This window comes from Theropithecus gelada, chromosome 1 (assembly GCF_003255815.1).
Source record: "Theropithecus gelada isolate Dixy chromosome 1, Tgel_1.0, whole genome shotgun sequence".
Lineage (NCBI taxonomy): Eukaryota > Metazoa > Chordata > Mammalia > Primates > Cercopithecidae > Theropithecus > Theropithecus gelada.
The window spans coordinates 75,300,851-75,323,758 of record NC_037668.1 but is presented as its reverse complement, the minus strand read 5'-3'; positions in this window follow the sequence as shown (position 1 = coordinate 75,323,758).

Genomic DNA, 22,908 nt, shown 5'->3' with positions numbered 1-22,908 from the left:
TCAAGGGGAGATTTGGGTGGAGACACAGAGCCAAATCATATCAATTGCCCTGAAGGAAAACATGACATAGAGCAAAAGGAAGGGGCAGATGAAATGCCCTCAGTGCTCCTAGAAGTGGGTGAGAGGACATCAGAAACGGGGGAGGGATGAAGGAAGGCTTCCTAGATGAGGCAGTACAGTTGGGGCTGTACCTTCCAAGAGAAGTAGAGGGTGGAAAGGCAAAGAAGAGGGTGGAAGGGCATTCCAGGTAGCATGCACAACAGAAGCAAAAGCCCAGAGTTTGGGTTAAGGTCACTAGTTGGTGTAGCTGAAGCACAGGGGTTTCAGTGTATTGGGGTCAATTCCAGAGATTTTATTGAGCCCCATGTTAAACGTACCATGCAACAACTCTCTTCCCCTCAATTTCACCATCTGCAGAATGAGGCCACTGGAGTCAGTAACCCCTGGGCCCCCTAGTCCCTCTAGAATATGTCATTCTGTAGTGCCCAGTCTCCCAGGCTCCTAAACACTTCCACATGTCAACCCCGACCCAGCTCCTTATCTTTGCCTATACAACACGGCCAGCCAGCCCTGCTTCTGAGCCTTGGATGGCCTCCCTGTGGTCCTGGAGTGTATAGCTATTCTAGGGCTACCAGCCAGGTGACCCCCTCTCCAACAGAAACACAACACCCAGGGTGGTGGGTCCTATGGAAACATCAGCCATTTCCCACCATCCTTCCCTTTTCTCCTCAGGCCTCAGCAGAGCCTGCGGAAAACGTGGGTTTATTTGGGGTCTGCGGGATGCAGAGAATGTTATCATTCTCAGGGAACTCCAAGTCCTCGTTTCACTGCTTATTCTGGCCCCTCTCCGCGGATGCTGCAGGCCTATCAGGCAAGGAGGTCTCCCTCCTGCTCTCATACCACCCAGGGCTCCCAGTTCCAAGAGAGGTTTTGGGTTTCAGATAAATGAAGTAAATGCCTAAAGGGGTAGGCAACATCTTTAACTCCTGGAGCAGAGGGCTGAGCAAGGCCGAGGGCTCAAGCTGAGTCATTCCCCATCATGTCCCCTGATCCCCACCCCCATAGATGGCAGGAATTTGCTTTTTCAAACTGGAATCTGAGAATTCTAGAAGCTTGTGATCTGTGGATTCAAAGATCTTCAAACTGATGGAATCTTAGGCTGCCAGAACCTTAAAAATGGTTGAATCTTAGACTCCTAGAACCATGAAATTCTAGAATCTCGGGATCAGACCATTGTGTCCAAGAAAGAGATGGATTCCATGGCTTCCTAGCTATGTGACTTTAGGTAAGTGATTTAATATATCTATGCTTCCATTTTCTCATCTGTAAAATTGGATAATAATTGTACCTACTTCCTAGAGTTATTATGTGGTTTGAATGAGTGAGTATGTATAAAGCACTTACAACACTGCCTGACACATAGAAAGCACCAGAGACATGACAGCTGTAGTTCTAAAATCACACAGCAGGGTAACAGCAGAGTTTGTGCTACAGTCCAGGTCCCTGGCTTTCCTGTCTAGAATTTTTCTGCCATTCAGCCCTGCCACCTCTCAAGATCATTAGGAAAGGACCAACCTTGGGACCAGATAGACTTTCAATGATGGCACAATGGAGACCCTGCTTTGGAAATGTCCATGCAGGAGACAGGTTTCCCATCACTGAGAAATACAATGGGCAGAACCATGTTTCCTCCCAGAACAAAAAACATTTGGCAGATGGAGTCAGTGAAAGGCTCTTGCACAATTTAGTGTACTCTCTCAATGGGCTGATTGGGGCTCAGCTAGGTGGTTCTTCTGCCCTACATGTAAGCTGAGGCTGCAGTCTTCAGGGGACTCAATTGTGCTGGAATACCCAAGATGACTCACTCATATGTCTGGCACCTTGTTGGGGATGGCTGGCTTGACTTAGCTGGGATACTAGGGCACCTAGGTCTCTCCCTCCCCAAGTATCTCCCTCCCTCAATCCCTCCCCTAGCCTCCCCATATGGTTTCTCCATCAGGGTAGCAGGACTTCTTATATCATAGCTCAGGGCTCTCAAGACAAAAAGGAAAGTTGCTATGTCTTAAATTTGGGCCTTTGTGATACGCAGAATTCTACATTGGCCCCCAAGAATCCCACCCACAGTGTACACACCTGAAAACATGTACAAAAACTAAAAATATGATGGAAAAGACACTCCTTTGATTAGGTTACATTATATGGTAAAGTGATGGCATAGATTGCAATACACCATGTAAGGCTCCATTATAATAGACTGGAGAGAAATTCTCTTGCTGGCTTTGAAGAAGTGCCATGTTGAGAGAGAACCATGCTGCTAGGACCTTAGGGCAGCTTCCAGGAGCTGAGAGAAATTGCCCAGTTAACAGCCAGCAAGAAAATGAGGGCTTCTGTCCTATAGCCACAAAGAATGGAGTCCTGCCAGCAACCTAAACAAGCTTGGAAGAGGACTTATGAGCCTCAGATAAGATTGCAGCCCCAGCCAACACCTGGATTTCAGCCTGGTGAGGCCCTGAGCACAGAACTTAGGTCTTACTATTGGGAGAGCAGCACCAAGCCATTCATGAGAGATCCACCCCCATGACCCAAACACCTCCCTGCCTAGGACTCGGCTCCCAACACCACCACATTTGGGATCAAATTTCAACGTCAGTTTTGGAAAGGACAAACCATATCCAAACCATGGCACACAACAATCCAGAGACCAGGGCTGGAGGCCAGGTGTCTGGACTCTCAGCCTACGGACTACTTCCATTCAGCTCTTGTTTTTAGGTTGAGTGAATAAAATCTGTCTCCTCTGTCCCCAAAGGCAAGGCATTCATTTTATCTTGGCCTTCTTCGTCTCCTGAGCTCCACCCTATCCTGGTTTCTTGGGGATTCTGAGACTCACTTTTTACTCCCTGGGTCTGACAGGTTAAAAAGAGAAATCAGGAGTCTCCAAGAACTAGACCCCAATATACCTTTACCTCCAGAAAAGGACTGACAGGGTGGGGAAACCTCCCATACACAGCCTACCCAAGACCTGGAGGTTTGGTGGACAGGCGTGGACTAGGAGCTAGAGTCCATCCTGGTCCAAATGTGAGACCTGATCCCCTGACCTACTCTGGTACCTTAGTTAAATTACACCCTGTCTCTTTTCCATTCCTCACCATAAATGAGGAAAATGCCATGCAGGTGAGATAAATCAAGTGAATACCCTTTATAGACCACAAAGGGCTGATTTCTTGAGCAGAGTTCTTCAAAGGAAAACTTTAGCTCCTGCTTCCTGATATATCATCCTCTCTCTCCAATTAAGGACCCAAGCCTCCCACCATTGCAGTCCCCTTGTTCATCTCCTTCCCTTTCTCCAGTGGATATTCCCAGGAATTTCCAGTCCGAGGAATTCCCAGGAATTCTTATCCTTGACCAAATGTCAACTCCTCAGAAAAACCTTCCTGATCTTCTTGTCTAAAATATCATCTTCCTTCCTGCTGTCTTCTCCAGCTCTTTTTTTAATAGCACTTATCAGTGTCTGAAATTATATTAGGTGCTTGTTTAGTGTTCATTTCCCACACTAGATGATAAGATCAACAAGGACAGGATCTGTCTGTTATTCACCACCCAAGAATTTGACAGGTAATAGTGCTCCAAAAGTACTCGTTGAACAAATGAATGAATGGAATCAAGACTAAGCACAGTGCAAAACTTCAATGCTGGTCCAGGCAGGATTGTGTCTTGAGATACCAGCTGGTTCCATGAGGACTATAATGCAAAGGAAGCCTGACCTGAGCAGCCTACCTCACACTGGCCCCCTCTCCTGATTGCACTTAGAGCCTAAACCTTTCACTGGACACTTATTTACAAATTGCTGAGAAAGTTCCTAGCTTGTTGACATTTAGGAATAAGTAAGCTCTGTAGGTGTGAGCCTGGTTTATTTCTCTCTCTCAAGTTTACTGAGGGCATATTCACCTTTGTTTCCTTCCCCAGAGTGCCTAACAAGTACTATTTGAATGGTTGTACCTCAATGAATTAATAAATAAGTGAATAAGTGGGTGAAAGAGTAAATAGGTGAATGAATGGATAAACAATGGATGACTGAACAATGACATGGATGGATGATGGATTGATGGATAGAAAAAAGGAGGGAAGGGTGGATATATTGATGGATGGATGGTTGATGAGTGGATAGTGAGTGAATAACTAGATGGGTGATGGAGAGATGGATTATTATATGATTAGTGGATGACAGAGGAGTAGATGGATGAAGGGATTAATGGATGGATGGGCAGGATGAATAGATGGATAAAAGTATGGGTGGGAGGGGTATGGATGGCAGGGAAAGGGTAAGGGTAGGGCAGAATAAGAGAGCAGATAGATTTGATTTACTGTGTCTAAATCTCCAAAGTCACAGAACAGAGGAAGTAAATTTGCTCTGTGAACCTACAGGAGAGAGTTAGGATCACTAAGTCAGAGTGACAGGGAGACAGGTTTCAGCTCATGATAAGGTGGAAACTCCCTGTCACTAGAGATGTGGAAATAGAAAGTGCCCGCCTCCCTGCCCAGCCACCAGCCCCTGCCCAATCAGGGTACTGGGGAAGGCAAGAATTCAGATACTGGTCAAGAGGTTGAAGTATATGACTTTTGCCTTCCGACACAGAAACTGTAGGATTCTAAAAGAACCAGAAGCAAACCCCCCATCATCTGGGTTTGGTGAAATCTGGGCCCTTATTCTCTACCCAGAATCTTGGAGATGCTCTACCTTGATACCACTCCTGGGGCTGAGGATAGAGGCAATGACAATTGGGCTAGCACTGTGAGAAATCACTGGGTGCACTCCGACCACAACCCATGAGGTCGGGACTGCTTCGAAGCCATATCTGTCTACTTTTTCCACTGCTTTATAGGCAAGAGTTTAAAAATCTCAGACTCTTAAACAGTGACTAACTGTGTAGCCTTGAACAAGTTATTACCCTCTCTGATCTTCAATGGTATCATGTGTAAAATGGAGATAATGCCTCATAGGATTGTTGGCAGAATTAAGTGAAAGAATTATGTAATATACATAGTGCAGTGCTGAACACATTGAAAGCCCTCAATAAATGATAATATTGGAACTGGTATTGGTTTTAGCATTGATATCAGCATTCAAAGCCACGTTTGTATTCATATTTATTAGAAGTATTACCATAGTATACAATGGTATTACATATATTACATGGCATTGTCATAGAATCATAAATCTAGGGCCACAGATTCATATATGCTTGATAACAGATTTTCTAAACTGACCACCTCAGAAATTTAGAACTTTTGAATTAGAACCAAACTTAGAGACATCATGGATGGTTGAACTACTCTCACAGTAGACAAGACCTTTGAAGTCATAAGTCTAACCACCCCAACCAGCCTCTCTACCCATGACAGATGCCTCTGCCCAATGTCCTTCACCCTCCGTCTCCAGGCCAGAACATCCTGTGAGGCCGCTCTGGGGGGCCTGACTGGACCCTTTGGCCCTGTGCTCCTGTTCTCAGACAACCCAGAATCCCAAGAATTTGTGGCCACAGGAGTGGGAGCCTTGGATTGGGCCCGGGGGATGATGAAATATGGAAGCTCCCAGAGTTGGGCCTGGTGGGGAAGGCCACATTTTCTGTGTCATGTTCTATTGCACGCCAATCAATTACAGTGTGCCCTATATAAACACATCATGAGGGCTTTGACAGGGGGCCGGGGTGAAGTTGGGTGTCAGGGTAAAACAGGGGATAATAAAATCACTGGAGATTTATTTCTCTAAATTGGAAACTTCATGCTTACACCTGACTAAATCATCAGGCTGAAATCGGAGCCGACTCCCACGGAAAACACATGTAACCTTATCCCATCTTTGTTTAACGGCGACCCATCAAGCCGCCTGATGAATTCTGCAGATGCAGCCAGCGTCCTCCTTGGGCTCCTTGAGTTCTGGGGGTCTCAATCAGACCTAGTTGTTCTTCCAGGGCTGGCCAAAGAAACCTCTTCTACAGGTGGGTGTCCACCTGGTACCCCGTCCCCTAAAATAGCTCTGCTTTGCTCCCACACCTGAAAGTACACCATTTGTGTACCTAATCACTCTACATAAGATCCTCCTTTTCATGAAACCATCCTCCCTGAGAAAGGGAACGATGTTGAATAATATGAGAGTCATTTGTGACATCAAGAAAAATTCTCTAAACTGGAAATTGTCCAGTCTGGCTTCCAACACAGTTCTGTGATAACATCCCTTTATCTCTCTGGGTAAAATGACCTTGCTACTTCTTTTTATCCTGTCTCTTCTTTCATAGAACTTTTGTGAGGATTTGATGAGCTAATGGGTTAAAAGTGCTTTATAACTTATTAGTTTATGGTATATATTAACATATAATTTTCTATCTGAATTATGAAGCACTGTATGTGGAACCAGGAGGCAGTGTGAAGTCAGCCACCGCCTGTGTTCAGGGGTTTCTCCTTTACCAGGAGTGACCAGCCAGGGTGGGCGGAAGAAATTGGGAGCAAATCTCATCAGTAAGCCCCGTCTGTATGCTGGGCACTGGGTTAGTGTATGACACTCATACAATACTTCATGTGATCCCCACATCATATATAAGAATTATGCCCATTCCAAAGATGACAATTCAGGGATCAGAGAAGTTACCTAACTTTCCTGAATTACACAGTAGGATAGTGACCAGGGGGTCAATCTAGATTTGTCTGACCCCAAAGTTCATTAAAATACATGACAAGTGCTCTGTGGGACCTGAAGGAGAAAAGGACAGCAGTATATGCCCAGGCTCAATAGAGGCCCTGCCCCTCTCCCAGTCCCTCCCTTCAGGTCCATAAATCCTTACACACACAAACACACTCACCCCAACACACACCACAGGTGGTCAGCGGACAGGGAGGCTGCAGGCTGAGGCTTCCTCCTCAGAACAGCGCTGCCTACCCACACCTCCGCCATGGCCCTTTGGGTGGGGTGAGGTGGGAGGGCGGGGAGGGCAGAAGGAGCCCCCGTGTGTCATTTTCGGCAGCAGTCAGCAGAGCCTTGCAAAGTGCAAGATGGCTTTTTTAGCCCAGCATAAGGATCTAGTTAAAAACCAATAAATCAGGAGTGAAATGTGCATAGCAGCCTGCTCCGTAAAATCAACATGGCTTGTGCCTCTGCAGGGAGCCCTCTGCCTGCCCGCTGAAGCCTGCGGCTCAGGCAGAGCCCTCCTCTGTCCCATAGACGTCTTTGGAGAGAGAGGTCTCCTCTGTCCCTTGAAAAGACAGAGCCAGGCCACCGGAGCCCCTACTTAGGAGGTGCCTCGCTTATGACATCCCCTTTCTAGATGCAGAAATGCCAAAGAAATGTGTGCGCAGGGCCCAGACAGCTCTCGGCCTCCATCCACACTGCTCCGCCTGACACAGAAAATCGAATTAGGAGATGAATGGGCTGAGGAGTGGACGAGAACGGAGAGCCCCAGGGCGTCTCCCCAGTACAGATTCCAGAAAGCCATCTGCAGAGAGGGGCTCGGGACCCCCACTGAGATGACCCCCGGTGGAACGGGCATCCCGGGCCTCGGTGTGCCCAGCGCAGCCCCCGGGCGGGGGCAGGGAGCGAAGGAGCCCCGGCTCAGCCTCGGGTCGGTATTTAATATCTGTAAAACTGCCACTCGGGCAGCCAAGGTAAACAGCGTCCCTGGCAGTTCAAAGGTGAGCGAGTTTAAATGTTTCCCCTCTGCCTGAAAGGAATCCGTGCCGGGCCTGCGGCCGCGGCGCCCCCAGGGAGGGCCGGCCCCCAGCGCCGCCGGCCCGCAGCATCTGTGCACACAGAGGCTGCGTCTCCCACACAAATACTCAAAATTTCTCATTAAAACTTATGACTGTGTCAACAGTGCGGGCTGGGCCCCTAATCTGGAAAAGCCATTTCGCCACTGCGCCCCGCCCCCCGCGGCCCGCGCGCTGTCCCCGCCCGCGCTCTGTCGCCGCCCGCTCCACGCCCCACGCCGCGGCTGGCGCCCCGCGGGGCCCGGAGGTGCCACCTGCCCGCCCTGTCTCCGGGGCCGTGTGGAGGCCAGGACCGGCTGGCACGGGGCGGGCGTCCTCAGAGGATCGCGGGCGCACAGTGTACACGGTAGAGGGGCTGGCTTTCCCGCCAGATAAGAGCGCCGGAACCGGCCAGGCGTAGGACGCCCGCGGCGCTTCCGCTCAACTCAGAGAGAGCTTTCTCCTGGCGACGGTCCCCTTCAGAGTCCTCTGAACAACCCCGCCCGGCCGCATCCCTTGCAAACTTGTTCCCAGGAGTCCCTTTCTGCCCCCGCCGGGGAAGGCCCAGCTCAGCCCCGGCCTGATGCCACAGCCGAGCTGACACTCAAGGCTCCCAGCTCCCCCAGCCCCGCTGAGCGGGAGGGGCCCGGGTGGGGGACAGAGCAAAGATGCTCTGAAGAGGGGGATGAACTCGACTTGCAGTAGACTCCAAGGCAAGAGAAAAATCAGAGGAACATTTGAGCATAGAAAGAGTCCACCCTGGGTTCAAATCCCAGCTCTGGTACTGACGATATTTCCGTTTCCTCCTCCATAAAATTTAGGGGACAATAAGAGAAAGAAAACAGCTGTGCCTACCTACTCCAGATCCTGGCACACAGTAAGTACTCCATACATGGTAGTCATTCGCTCAGTCAACCTATACTTATTTATTAAGGTTCTTTTCTGTGGACCCACAGACAGCTGACAGTCTAGGGAGAAACAGTTAAGTACAACAATAGAGGCTGAGTGTTATGAAAGGGGAAGTAGAGGGTTCTAGTGGGTGCTCCAGGCAAGGGTCCCAGAGGAAAGGCTAGATACACTGACTAAAAGATGAGGCAGCAGGGGAAGATATTTCAAAAGCAGAACAGCCTATGCAAAGGCCCTGAAGCAAAAGAGGAGGTGATCATGAGCAAAGGCACTGAGACAGAAATGAGGCTGGGGAAATGTGAGTGCATACACAGTGTGCACCTCTCAATGAGCACTTTTAGACTGATTCTTTGTTGTATATGAGTATACACTTAATGTATGCGTATTTGAATATGGCCAAAGACATGCACCTACACCTATGCGTGTTTAAAATGTGTATGTTTGTTTGGACGTGTGCACATGTGCCTGGGTATTTATGCATGAACATGAGTGTATTTGTGTGTGTGTGTGTGCGCGCGCGCCTGTATATGTGACCCATACTTGTGAATCTGAAAAAGGACTTGTACATTTGTGTTTGCACAAGCATCTGCGCTGTTGATGTGTGTCTGTGTTATGCACTTGTGCTCACACACAATTTAACAAATGCTGACTCCCCACTCCCCACACCTTCTCTGGTGTCCGTGCTGTAAGAGCGGGCAGCTAGGTCCTGCATGCACTCTTACCTTTCATTGAGGCCAGATATTCCCACTGACAGGCTATGCCTGGAACCAGTACCCATAGGCCTGATGGAGCCCCTGACTGTCTTTTATTTGCTCCACTCCAGAGAAACAAGAAAATAAAAGCATGTCAAGATTTCCCTCCAGAAAGCTGAAATCCAGGCACCCATACCTCCCACCCCATTATCCTACCACAGTCAGAATCTGTGGAGACACTGGTTACATGGTGAGCAGGAATAGCTCAGCACTGAAAGTGGGAAACTGCTGTCCCAACCCCTACCAGTTTCTCTGCAGATGTGCTGTGTGACCCAGGACAAGATGCTTTGCCCTCCAAGCTGGTGAAAACGAAGATGATGCTCCCTTCATCTTAGGCTGAAATAGAACACCAACAGAGATGTGGCGAGATGATGATCATCCTTCCAAATTTTCTATTAGACTGGGTTAGCTACATTTAAAAATAAGAACAAACCAAAAATAATCCTCAGAAAAGCTTCATGAAGTTCAAAAGCGCCATTGCTCATGTTGCCTCCAAAGGGGCAAGAATTTTGCCATTGCCACCCCTGTATTCCCCTCCTAAAACAGAACCTGGCATATAGTAGGTGCTCAATAAATACTGGTTGAATTGATAAATTTGTTCATTGAGCTATTTGCCCATTCATTCACTTATCATATAATCCCTGTGCCCTTGTTTTGTGCCAGGCGTTAACTGTCCCCCACCAAAAAAGAAGGGACCCTCTTGCTTAGGCTTCACTAATATCCCAGGTAAATGCATACCACTTTAAATTCACGGCTTCCCATCTCCATCGAGCCTCAAAACTGCCAGGAAATGCAACTGTTTCGCTGCTCTTTATGCTTCCCACAATGGCTGTTCAAATTGTCCTCTCTCTCTCTTCAGATCCTCCAACCTTTCCCTTCCTTCCCCTGCCCTTTCAATAGGTGACCTTCTTGGAGAAAACAAAAGCCATCAACTTTCAGCCACAAACCTACACTTTTACCTGTGCTTCCTCCAAACCTCATCTCCTTCCCTTTTACTGGAATGAATGCATCTCTCCTCCCATAAGAAGCCAGCCCTTCCCCTCTGGATCCATCCAGGAGAATTCACCCCATTGACTCACCTCTCTTTGTCCATATCTTCTACCTCAGAATTTCTCAAACTGCCCATTTTGAACCATTTTAGATTCACAAATTCAGTTCAGGGTACTGTGACCAGCAGTATTTAACAATAAAATAAGGCGGGGCATGATGGCTCATGTCTGTAATTCCAGCACTTTGGGAGCACGAGGCAGAAGGATCACTTGAGCCCAAGAGCTTGAGACCAGACTGGGCAACATAGCAAGATCCTATCTCTCCAAAAGAAATTTTAAAATTAGCCAGGGGTAGTGATATGCACCTGTAGTCCCAGCTACTTGGGAAACTGAGGCAAGAGGAACACTTGAGCCCAGGAGTTCGAGGCTGCAGTGAGCTATGATCATGCCACTGCACTCCAGCCTGGGCAACAGAGCAAGATCCTATCTCTTAAAAAAAAACATTTTTTTAAGTAAAATAGGAAAGAAAACATCAGAGCACATCACACACAGTAAAGATGAGTGTATGTCATAAAACTTTTGTTTCAGGTGTGTCAGTGTGTGTAAGTGTCTCAGGTCTGGAAGAACATGTCCATCTAACCATAGGTTGTGTCAAGAAAGTGTGAAAGACGTTCTTCTACCTCCCTTTTTCTACTGCCTCCTTCCCATCAGTGGGTAACTTCCTTAAGAATCTCAACCCCTTCCTCAAGCCCAGTTCTCTTTCAGCTACTGCATCCCCCAAATCTCCTCCCAACCAGTCTTCTTTAAAGAGTCGTCTACACTCAGGCTGGGCATGGTGGCTCACTCCTGTCATCCCAGCACTTTGGGAGGCCAAGGCGGGTGGATCACCTGAGGTCAGGAGTTTGAGACCAACCTGACCAATACGGTGAAACCCCATCTCTACTAAAAATACAAAATTAGCCAGGCATGGTGGTCCATGCCTGTAATCCCAGCTACTTGGGAGGCTGAGACAGAAGAATTGCTTGAACCTGGGAAGCAGAGGTTGCAGTGAGCTGAGATTGTGCCATTGGACTCCAGCCTGGGCAACAAGAGTGAGACTCTGTCTCAAAAAAAAAAAAAAAAAAAAAAAAGTTATCTACACTGAGTATCTACACATCTTCACCTCCCATTCCTCTGCACATCAGTACACTCCCTGAGACCCGCTACCCCGCTGTGGCGAGGCTGCCACCTACCTGCTGCTAAACCCAGCGAGAGCTTCCCTGGCTTGGCTTGCGGGGCTCTCAGAGCCCTCGCTGTTCCTTAACTCTCACACCCTCATCTTCTCCTGGTTTTCCTCCTTCCTCTGTGGCCTGCCGTCTTCATCTCCTCTGTGGGCCCTCCCGTTTCTGCCTAGCTCTTAGTGTTGGTGTTCCCCAGGGCTCACTCCTCGACCCTCTTCTCTTCTCTTTTCCCCTCAGTGAGTAATCGTGGTCTCAAGGTCCATAGGCTGATAATGCCCAACTTGGCATCTCCATCCCAACTCTCTACCTTGACCCCAGGCTCTCACCTTCCTCTGCATCCCTGCTGACTGCCCCACAGGCTCCTCCCTCTCAGCATCCCAAAGGACAGCCAGCATTTTCCTGCACCTTCCCTAATGTTCCTTGTCTGTAGCAGCACCTCTGCCCACCACACCACCCCAACCAGATAGTGGGCATCCCTGTGACTCCTTAGAGCCCGAGCTGCCCAGACACTACCTCCTGACACCTCTCTGCTCTCTCTCCATTTCTCTCCATCCCACCACCACTCTCAGAGTCAGAACTGTAATCATTCTGCCCAAATTACTTCCAGAGTTATCTCACTAAGGGGTCTCCAATCCATCTTTCTAAGAGGACCGTGTTGCCCTCTGTTTTAAACCTCCAGTATCTCTCCTCGGCTGCTGGAATAAAGTCTAGTCTTCGGGAACACACCCTGAAAGATGTGTCCATGGGGACCCTCCGCCTTCAGCCACTCTGATTTATGCTCTCACCCTGCCTGGTGCTCTTTGGGCTGGGTGGCCTGGGACCGGCTGGCCCCTCAGCTTGCTCAGCTTCCCTGAATACCCTCACTCTCAGGTTCCTCTGGCCAAGACTGGGCTGACCCAGGGTACCCCAAGCTCACGTTCAAAGACTCAGGCCGGGCCCAGCTGCTTGGCTCCATAAATGGGGATTAGGCGCCCCCCTTTGAGGCGGGCGGGTGGGCTGTGAGAAGAGTTGGTTTGGTATAGATTTTATGGCAGGATCACATTTCGTCATCAGACCCCCCTCTGAAGCCAGCGAAGGGCAGGTCAGTGGCAGGGGAATGGGAACCTGAGATGTTCCATCAGCCCAGAGCAGAGTTGCTGGCACAGGAGGGAGCCTTGCCTGGGAATCTGGGGCCCTGAGTTCCAGCCTCCCCTTTGCTGCCCCCCTTGCTGTGTGAACTTGGGCACATTCTTTCATTCTCTGGTCTGTGAAATGGGGGCCCTAGACTAGACAGGCTCTCAGGCCAAGTCCATTTTCAGGCCCCCGACGCCCTCTCCCAGTCTAAGTCATAACAAAAGCATCACCCCTCTCAGAAGGCTGCAGAGCTATGATACACTTACACACCCATGGATTAGGGTTGCCACATAAAACACAGGAGGCTTACTTAAATTTGAATTTTAGATAAATTACAAATCATTTTCAGCATAAGTATGTCCCAAATATTGTACAGACATGCTTATATTGAAACTATTTGTTATTTATCTGAAATTCAAATTTGATTAGAAGCCCTGTATTTATGTATTTTATTTTTATTATTATTATTACTAATTTTTTTTTTTTTTTCCCTAAATTTGGCATCCTTATCCTAGATGCACTGGAGTTTACAGGACCAGAGCCTCATGGTCCATCTAAGCAAAATAGGTCAGGTTTTGACAGGTTTAAGTGGTCTTGGCAAAATCATCCAGCTGGGCAGAGACCTGTCATCAAGAGCCAGTAGAGATTTGGTGAAGGATGCTCCAGGCAAGGGAACAGCATAGGCAGAAGCCTAGAGAAAGGATGGTGTTGGCCAAGTTCCAAGAAAGGCAGTAAGAGATCAATGTGTAGACTGTAGACTCGAAGTGGCAGGAAATGCAGATGGTAAGATTAGTTGGAATCAAATCATGCCATATTCAATCTATGCTGCTACTGACATTAGAGAAAGGGACCCAGAGGAGGGTTTGAGTTGAAACAGGACCACAGACAGAGACAAAGTACAGGGAGCAGGATCTAGCTGCCCAAAGATGAGAGGAAAGACAACTGGGATGATCTGGAGGAAGGACCTTTAGGACACAGCCAGGGAATTTGGGCTCAGATCTTTTCTCTGAACAGAATAAATAATAAATAGCAGTCAGTCAGTAAATGATAGCTGTCATTATGATCAGGTGCTCAGTAAGTGCTGCGGTTTGTTACCTGCTGACCTCATCCCCAGACAGTCAGCATGGGGCCAGAGCCATTGCTTAACTGCTGGGAGCTCAGATATGATGGAACAATGACAGTTTATAGTCTCGAGCTGTGCCACCCTTCCCTTGTTCTGTTGTCCAATATCAATGAGAGATACACCGCCAGGGAGAATACTATGAATACAAGGGCATTTTAGGGACCAAAGAAAGTTATCTAAGCTCCTATAAAGGAGCTGCTTTATAAGAGTCCCTACAAAATCCACTTACACGAATCTCTCCTGTCACTCTCACAGCAACTCTAGGTGGTGGATATTTAAGCTCCATTCTGGAGATGTGAAAACCAAGGCTCAGAGAGAAGTCCTTTGTCCAAGGTTCTTAACTAATAATAGAGAGAGGTCAGTTTTAAAACCCAAGAGGTGGTGCATGCCTGTAGTCCCAGCTACTCGGGAGGCTGGGATGGGAGGATGGCCTGAACCCAGGAGGCGGAGGTTGCAGCAGCTGAGATCGTACCACTGCACTCCAGCCTGAATGACAGAGCCAGACCTTGTCTCAAAAATAAATAAATAGGCCGGGCGCGGTGGCTCAAGCCTGTAATCCCAGCACTTTGGGAGGCCGAGACGGGCGGATCACGAGGTCAGGAGATCGAGACCATCCTGGCTAACACAGTGAAACCCCGTCTCTACTAAAAAATACAAAAAACTAGCCGGGCGAGGTGGCGGGCGCCTGTAGTCCCAGCTACTCGGGAGGCTGAGGCAGGAGAATGGCGTAAACCCGGGAGGCGGAGCTTGCAGTGAGCTGAGATCCGGCCACTGCACTCCAGCCTGGGCGACAGAGCGAGACTCCGTCTATAAATAAATAAATAAATAAATAAATAAATAAATAAATAAAATCAATCCAAGAGCTCTTTTCCTTACATAAGGCTGTGTCTGTGGATCAAAGCAACGAAGCCCAAATTCAATGTGTACTTCAGCCTACTCAAGCACCTTCACCCCTGATGGGCCCATCAGCTTACTGGATGCCAAACCTTTCAACACCTGACCATGAGGCCTTGGAACTCATCTTGCCCCCAGGTCACGCACATGCTTCCTTCCATAGATCTGGGAAAAGACTGGAGATTTCAGAAACTTTGGATCCAGTCTCAAATTCTCCAGTTCCTGGCTACATGGTTTCAACTTTCTAAGCTTGTGCTTCCTCATCTGAAAAATGAGGATAATAATGCCTTCTTCCCATGTATGTTGTGGAGGTCCAATGTGATAATGTGTAGGAAAGGGTTTTCTAAACTGAAAAACACAGTGCAGACTTGTTTCCTTGCCCAAATCACAGACAAACAACACCATCTTATAAACTTAAAAGCTTTTGCCAGTTCACGTCTTCCAGATTTACAGGGAGGCCTTCTGGTCTAACAGCCAAGTCTAGTTCACAGATGATTTGCAAGGCAGGAGTGATTGATGATACTTCATTTATTCATTTGTCACACATTTGCTAGTCTCTTCTGTGCCAGGCTCTGTATTGAGCACTGGTGAATAAAGACGCAGTCCTTGTCCTTGGGCAGGTGGTCAGTGGGGGAGACAGAAACAGACAATAATGACACAGTTGTAATCAGTGATAAAGTATAAGAAAGTACAAAAACGGTATAAACGAGGTGAACTTCTCTGAGAATTAAAGAAAACTGCCAGGTAAGGCTTCTGAGAAGGAATTATTTGCACAAGCTGTCAAATAATTTTTCTATTTCTTCATTCAACAAATATTTATGGGGCTCTTCTAAAGTGCTGAGTTACATCACCAAACAAAATAAATAGTTCCTGCCTTCAAAGAGCTTAGTGGAGAAGACAGATAATAAAAAGATGAACAAATAAAGTATAACATGCCATAATCTCATATATATATATTATATATGTATAATATGATATATAAATGCATTATAGTAATATAATATTAAGTGTTATTAAAAAGGCAAAGTTGTTATACAAATAATTATTCTATATTTATTATAATAAATAAATATTAGGTGTTATAAAAAGTAAGGCAGAGTAAAAAATAAGACAGAGTAAAAAGTAAGACAGAGTAAAGTAAGTAAGGCTGGTAAGGGTAAAGGGGCTATTCTATATGAACTGATAAGGGAAAGACTCCAAGAAACTGATGGTTGATCACAGACATGAATGGAGTAAGCATATGAGCATTCAATTATAATGAAAAAAAAATTTGTGGAATGTAGCTAAAGTTATTTGTATAGGAAATTTTTAAACTTTAAATGTTTACATTAAAAGATAAGAATAATTTAAAATCCATGCTCTAAGTTGCCATTTTAAGAATATAGAAAAATAGGAGTAAAGAAGGAGAAAACAAATGTTGATGATGAGTAAAACTCACTGAAATAGAAAATAAACAATAAAGAAAACCAATTAAACCAAAACTGGTTATCTGATGAGATTAATAAAATTGATATGCCTCCAGCTAGACTGATCAAGGAAAACAAAAGAGAAGACACAAATTACCAACATCAGAAATAAAAGAAAAGACATCACTAAAGGCATTAAAATGATAGAATATTATGAACAATTTTATGCTAGTTAATTCAACAACTTAGGCGAAATGAACGCATTTTTTGAAAGACACAAATTGCCAATACTGACACAAGAAGAAATAGAAAATCTGAATTAACCCTATGTCTTTAAAGAAATTGCATTCATAATTTTTTTTAATTCCCACAAATAAAACTCCAGGTGTTTGCAATGGTGCATTCTTTCAAACATTTAATGACTAAACAATACAAAACTTACATAAACTCTTTCAGAAAATATAGGAGGAGGGGGCACTTTCCAATTTATTATATGAGATTAGTATAATTCTGATAACCAAAACCAGGCCTGATTATTATAAGAAAGAAAACTATACACCAATTTCCCTCAAAAACATAAACACAAAAATCTTTTTTAAAGTACTGTCAAATCAAATTTGGTTACATGTATCTATATATGATATATGATTGATAGATAGATAGATTGATTGATAGATGATAGATAGATAGACAGACCAAGTGGGGCTTATCTCAAGAATACAGGTGGCTTGTACAATTTTCCAAATGAATACAATGAAAGAGAAAAATCAAATGATCATCTCAATAGGGGCTAAAAAATAATTTGATGAAGTTCAATACCCCTCTACAATCCAAATTCTCAGCAATCTAAAAATAGAAGAGGACTTTCTCAATCTGATTTTTTAACGTGGAAAATATACAACTAACATGACAATAATGAAATATTAAGCTCTTTTTTCCCTAAGATCAGGAACTTAAGACTGCTTGATTTCAAGAGTTACCATAAAGCTACAATAATCAAAAAAGTTGGAACTGGCATAAGTGTAGACAACAATAGGTCAACAGAACAGAGTCCAAAATAGATCCACACATACCAACTGATTTTTGACCAAGTCAATTTAATAGGGAAAAGAATGTCCCTTCAAAAAATAGTAGTAGGACAACCAGATAACTATATGGGGGAAACTGAACCTCAACCACTACCTCACCCCATACCAAAAATTAATTCATTCAAAATTGATTCTAGACCTAAACTTAAAAGTGAAAACATGGGGGAATATATTTGTGGTTTTGGACTAGGTAAAAATTTCTTAGGACACAAAAAATATCACTAACCATAAGGTAAGAAATTATTAAATTGGACCTGATCAAATTTTAAACTTTTATTCATTAAAAAATATGATTAAGCCTTTCGGCCATAACCTCCATCTGTCGTTTTGTATCCACCAAAACGACAATACAAAGGGAAAGAGGAGAGGCACCTGATACATATTCTCCAGGCCTTTTAGAAAACATGGAGTTGTTCCTTGGAATACACGTGAATCTGTAAGAAAGGCAATATTGTAGACATCAAGGAAATGGGCACTATTCAAAAAGCAATGCCCCACAAATGTTAACCATGGCAAAACTGGAAGAGTCTACAATGTCACTCAGCATTAGTTAGTTAACTTATTGGGCAAGATTCTTGCCAAGAGAATTAATGTGCATATTGAGCACTCTAAGAGCCAAAATAGCTTCCTGAAATGCGTGAAGGAAAATGATCAGAAAAAGAAGGAAGCCAGAGAAAGGTAACTGGGTTCAGCAGAAGTGCCAGCCTGCTCCACCCAGGGAAGCATACTTTGTGAGAACCAATGAAAAGGAACTGGAGCTGCTGGAACCTCTTCCCTATGAATGTATGGCATAACAGGTGTTAAAAAATAAAAGACCTCTGGACTGTAAAAAAAGAAAAAACAAGATATAAGAGAATCAATATGACTACCTTATATTATATATTATATTCAGAATATATAAGGAATTCATAATAAAATGACAATCCAATAAAAACTGGGCAAACACTTGAATAATCACTTCACAAAAGATACAAATAGCCAGTGAGTGCATTAAAAAGTACTCAACGTCATTAATCATCTGTAAATTCAAGTTAAAATGACAAAGAAATATAACTACACACCCACTAGAATAGCTAAAACGATAAAAGGCTGACAACAGCAAATGTTGGCAAGGATATGAAGCAATCAAAATGCTTATATAGGCCAGGTGCAGTGACTCATGCCTATAATCTCAACACTCTGGGAGGCCAAGGCGGGAGGATCGCTTGTGCCCAGGAGTTCAAGACTAGCCTGGGCATCACAGTAGGACCCCCATCTCTCCAAAACGAACAAACAAAAATTTAAGCCAGCCAAGCATGGTGATGCATGCCTGTAGTTCCAACTACTTGGGAGACTGAAGTGAGAGGATCACCTAAACCCAGGAGTTTGAGACTTCGGTGAGCTGTGATTGTGCCACTGCACTACAGCCTGGACAGCAAAGTGAAACTGCCAAAAAAAAAAGAAAAGGAAGGGTTGAAGGAAGGAAGGAAGGAAGGAAGGAAGGAGGGAGGGAGGGAGGGAGGGAAGGAAAGGAAGGAAGGAAGGAAGAAGGAAAGAGAGAGGGAGGGAAGGAAGGAAGGAAAAAATGCTCATATATTGCTAGTGGGAGTGTAAAATGATACAACCTCTTTGGTAATTTTATATAAAGTTAAAAATACATCTACTCAATAACCCAGCAATTCCACTGCTGAGTATTTACCCAAGAAATAAAGACATATGTCCATTTCTCTTGTATAAGAAATGTTTATAGCAGCCTTATTCATAATAGTCCAAAACTGTGCATAACCTGAATAAATGAATAAACAAAATGTGGTATATCCATTCAATGCAATACAATTCAGCTGTCACAAAGAACTACCCACTAATCTACCAACAATATGGATGAAGCTCAAAAACATTAAGCAAACGAAGCCAGACACAAGAGTTTGACAGGCAAAAACTAATCTCAGCCGGGGTGGTAGCTCATCCATGTAATCCCAGCACTTTGGGAGGCCAAGGTGGACAGATCACCTGAGGTCAGTAGTTTGAGACCAGCCTGGTGAACATGGTGAAACCCCGTCTCTACTGAAAATACAGAAATTAGCTGGGCATGGTGGTGGGTGCCTGTAGTCCCAGCTACTGGGGAGGCTGAGGCAGGAGAATCACTTGAACTCCGGAGGTGGAGGTTGCAGTGAGTTGAGATCACGCCACTGCACTCCAGCCTGGGTGACAGAGTGAGACTCCATCTCAAAAAAAAACAAAAACAAACAAAACAAAAAAAAAAAACTAATCTCTAGTGTTAGAAGTCAGAACAGTGTTTGCATCTGAAGGGTGGAATTGATTGGGGAAGGTTATGAAGGCACTTACTGGGTGATGAAAATGTCCTGGCTTGATTGAGGTCATGGTTACATAGGTGTGTGCATTTGCCAAAGCTCATCAAACCACACTTAAGATCCCTACATTTCACTGTATGTAAAATATACCTTAATTAAAAAAAAAAAAAAAGAGGGGGTCCAGGTGCAGTGGCTCACACCTATAATCTCAGCACTTTAGGAGGCTGAGGCAAGAGCGCTGCTTGAGCCCAGCAGTTTGAGACTACAGTGAACTATAAGTGCACCACTGGACTCCAACCTGGGGCAACAGAGTGGCACCCTATTTCTAAAACATAAAATAAAATCCGTTTTAAAATTTGTGATGAAATCCACAAAAAGGCAGCAAAGGGGTCTAGAGAAAGGTGTGGCTGGGAAAGGCTACAGTGAGGAGGCAGTATTTGCAGTGAGCCTTGAAGAGCAGGCAGGATCTGGATGGGAGTGTGGTGAGAATCAGAGATGTCAGATGTGAAAGAACTTAGAGAATTACTAAATATGATGGATTGCTTAGCTGAATCGCTGATGCCACCACACAGCAAAAGAAGAAAGACCAAAATAAGCGTTTGAGGAGGGAGTTGGGGGTGACGACATGGAGCTCCACATCTCAGGAGATTGGTCAGGGACAGATCCTGGAGACTGGAGCATGTGTACCCTGGAGGCACAGCAATGTGTCAGGGGTATACTCAGCACCTAGCTCACTGCTGGGCACATAGAAAGTACTAAATAAATGTTTTTGAAACATGAAATATAAATAAAAGTGCTGCTACAGGTCTGAGCCTGAGGGATCGCTTGGAGCCCCAGAAAGGACACGGGACTGGCTGTGGTTCTCCCTGCAGAGAAGCTGAGTATAGTTGGGGAGTGCTGAACTTAGACACATTCTATCACGCAGCTCAAGCTGCCCTGGGGGTGCCATATAACTTTATTGTAAGCTGGTGCAACAACACAGGCAAATGGAATAACAATGTAAAGTTGGCTTTAATTAAAATGGTGTTTGCCTCTCCCTTCTTTTCGTCTTAAGCCAGGCAGCCTGCTGAGCTGCACAGAGCAATCAGAGGAATGTTTCTAATGCAGGAGACAGCCCCCCAGCCCCCAACATTCGAGCGTCCCTTCCCACTCCCCAGCCTCCACCACACTCCCTTCTTATATGATCCACATGGCAAAAGGAAAACAGGAGTGGTGATGCCCCTCTAGGAGGCACCAGGAAAGGAGAGAGTGTTGCCAGCCAATGTGGGAAGGGAAAGGGTTCCAGCTGCAGAAATCTCATCCACGGAGCCATTCTACCCATGCCTCCTGGACTACTGAGTGCTAGCTAGACCTTGTGCCCAGTGTTGGGGCCTGTTCTGAAAAGAACTCCCTGCTGGTGGAAATTCATCAATACAAAAGAGGTATCCACCAAGGAAACCATGAAAAATCCATGAATCCAGTGGTTTATCTATTTTCCCTGACACCTAGAAAATAAAGTTGATCCTAAGAATTTGCTAACTAGAGAGAAGGACCATATTTGAAGGGCCCAAGAGAGATGGCATGGTGCTAGGCACTTTATACACTTCATGCCCTGTATCAGTCTGTGATGTACAGGTAAAGGTTTAACTAGATAAAGTTGCCATTTCTAAGGAGAGGAGAGCCCCGATTTGTAGTGTTTGCCAATTTCCCTGGTGTAAATTCCCCCACAGTGGCAGATTTCAAGCTACCAATATGATATTAACTGGCTCGTGAAATTTCTGAAAAGTTACCAGTGGGCTCGCACCAGTCCAGCATACCACTGGTTCTAGCTGTCTGTGGTGCTCTCGGCCAGCTAGAGGAATTCTGAACACTAATATCTCAGCCAAGGATTTTCATTCAACAAACACTTAAAGAGCATCTTCTCCATGCTAGGCTTTGTGCCAAGAGGTCTCAAATTCATATTAAATAATAATATAAAAATAGAGTTAGCATCTATTGAGGGTTTGCTATATGCCAGGCTCTCTTCTAAAGGCGTTTTCACAAATCCATGCATTTAATCCTCAAAATCCTGTGCAATAGATACTACCTATTAGAAAACTGAGGCTCAGAAAGGATAAGTTACTCACCCACGATCACACAGCTAGTAAAAAGAAATAGCAAATAGTTGTCGCCATTGAATGCCCTTCCTTACTCCATTCTGAGTCCAACATTCTCCAGGTAGAAGCCAGAAAATTCTTATCCCCGGACCCCTTTGTGGCTCAGGATCAGACATATGACCCAGGTGCCATGAATAAGACACACCTGGGTGAAACCTAGCTTCAGAAGGAGGCAGCCAGGTGAGAGAAATGATCTTATGGCCAGGGCAGTTGCAAAGGCATCCAGTTCTTTGGAACAGCAGTGGTGGAGCCACTGGTTCCAGCCCCAAATGCTATAGGGACTGAGTGACCAGGCAGTGGTGTTTTCACTAAAAATGTCCTCGTGGTTTGGTCAGGCCTTTTTCCCAGGACCTTCCAGGGATTTCTGTAAGCTGCTCAACATCCTGTAATAAATGCCTGCTCTGCTTAAACTAGCCATAATGAACTCTGTTGTTTGCAATTAGGAACCCCAATAAGATGGGGGATCCCGGGTTCAAACTTGGGCCTTGGCTCCAGAACTCAAACTTTGACCCATAATGATACACAGCTTTATTTTCTCCTCTCTGCGACTCCATAAATGAGGCTCTATTCCGCCCATTTCACAGATGAAGAAATTAAGTCTAAAAGACATCAGACCAACTGCCTAAGATTACATATTAAATGGAGCCACATGAAACTTGATATTCAATCATCTTTGGCCTACTTCATATAGTTCAACCTAATGGAAATGGCAACTTCATTATGGTTAAACCTCAAAGAAATAGGAGTTTAGTATAGATTTATCTGACTCCAAAACCCTTGCTTTTCCACTGCCTCTGCTTTCTCACAGTCAAACTTGTTCATGGAATCTAGTGCATGAGAAGTGCACTCAGGTGGTCTAAGTTGAGGAGGTGAGGCATGAAGAGGTTCACCTTCCAGTGGAACCTAAAAGACCAGGAGAAATGGAAACAGCAGACTACCATCTTTACTTGCTTCTTCTTGTGCCCAAGCTCGGAGCTCATCCCTTTTGGGGAGGGCACTAAAAAGAAGGCTTAGTCCCTGCCTACATGGAGCTTAGGTCAAGGATTCTTGCAGGGGCCATACTGGAGGAGAAATAGCACAGGACAGCGAGAAGAATAAGAGACACTTAACCTGCTGGTGCGCAGAGGGAAGGCCTCCTGGGGGAGCAGAGAACACAGAGGAGCCTTGAAGGACTGGTAGGTTGTGGGTGAGCGGAGAGAAGTGGCAGGACATCAGGCAGTAGGAACAGCACAAGCAAAGGCAAGGGGGCTGGAATGA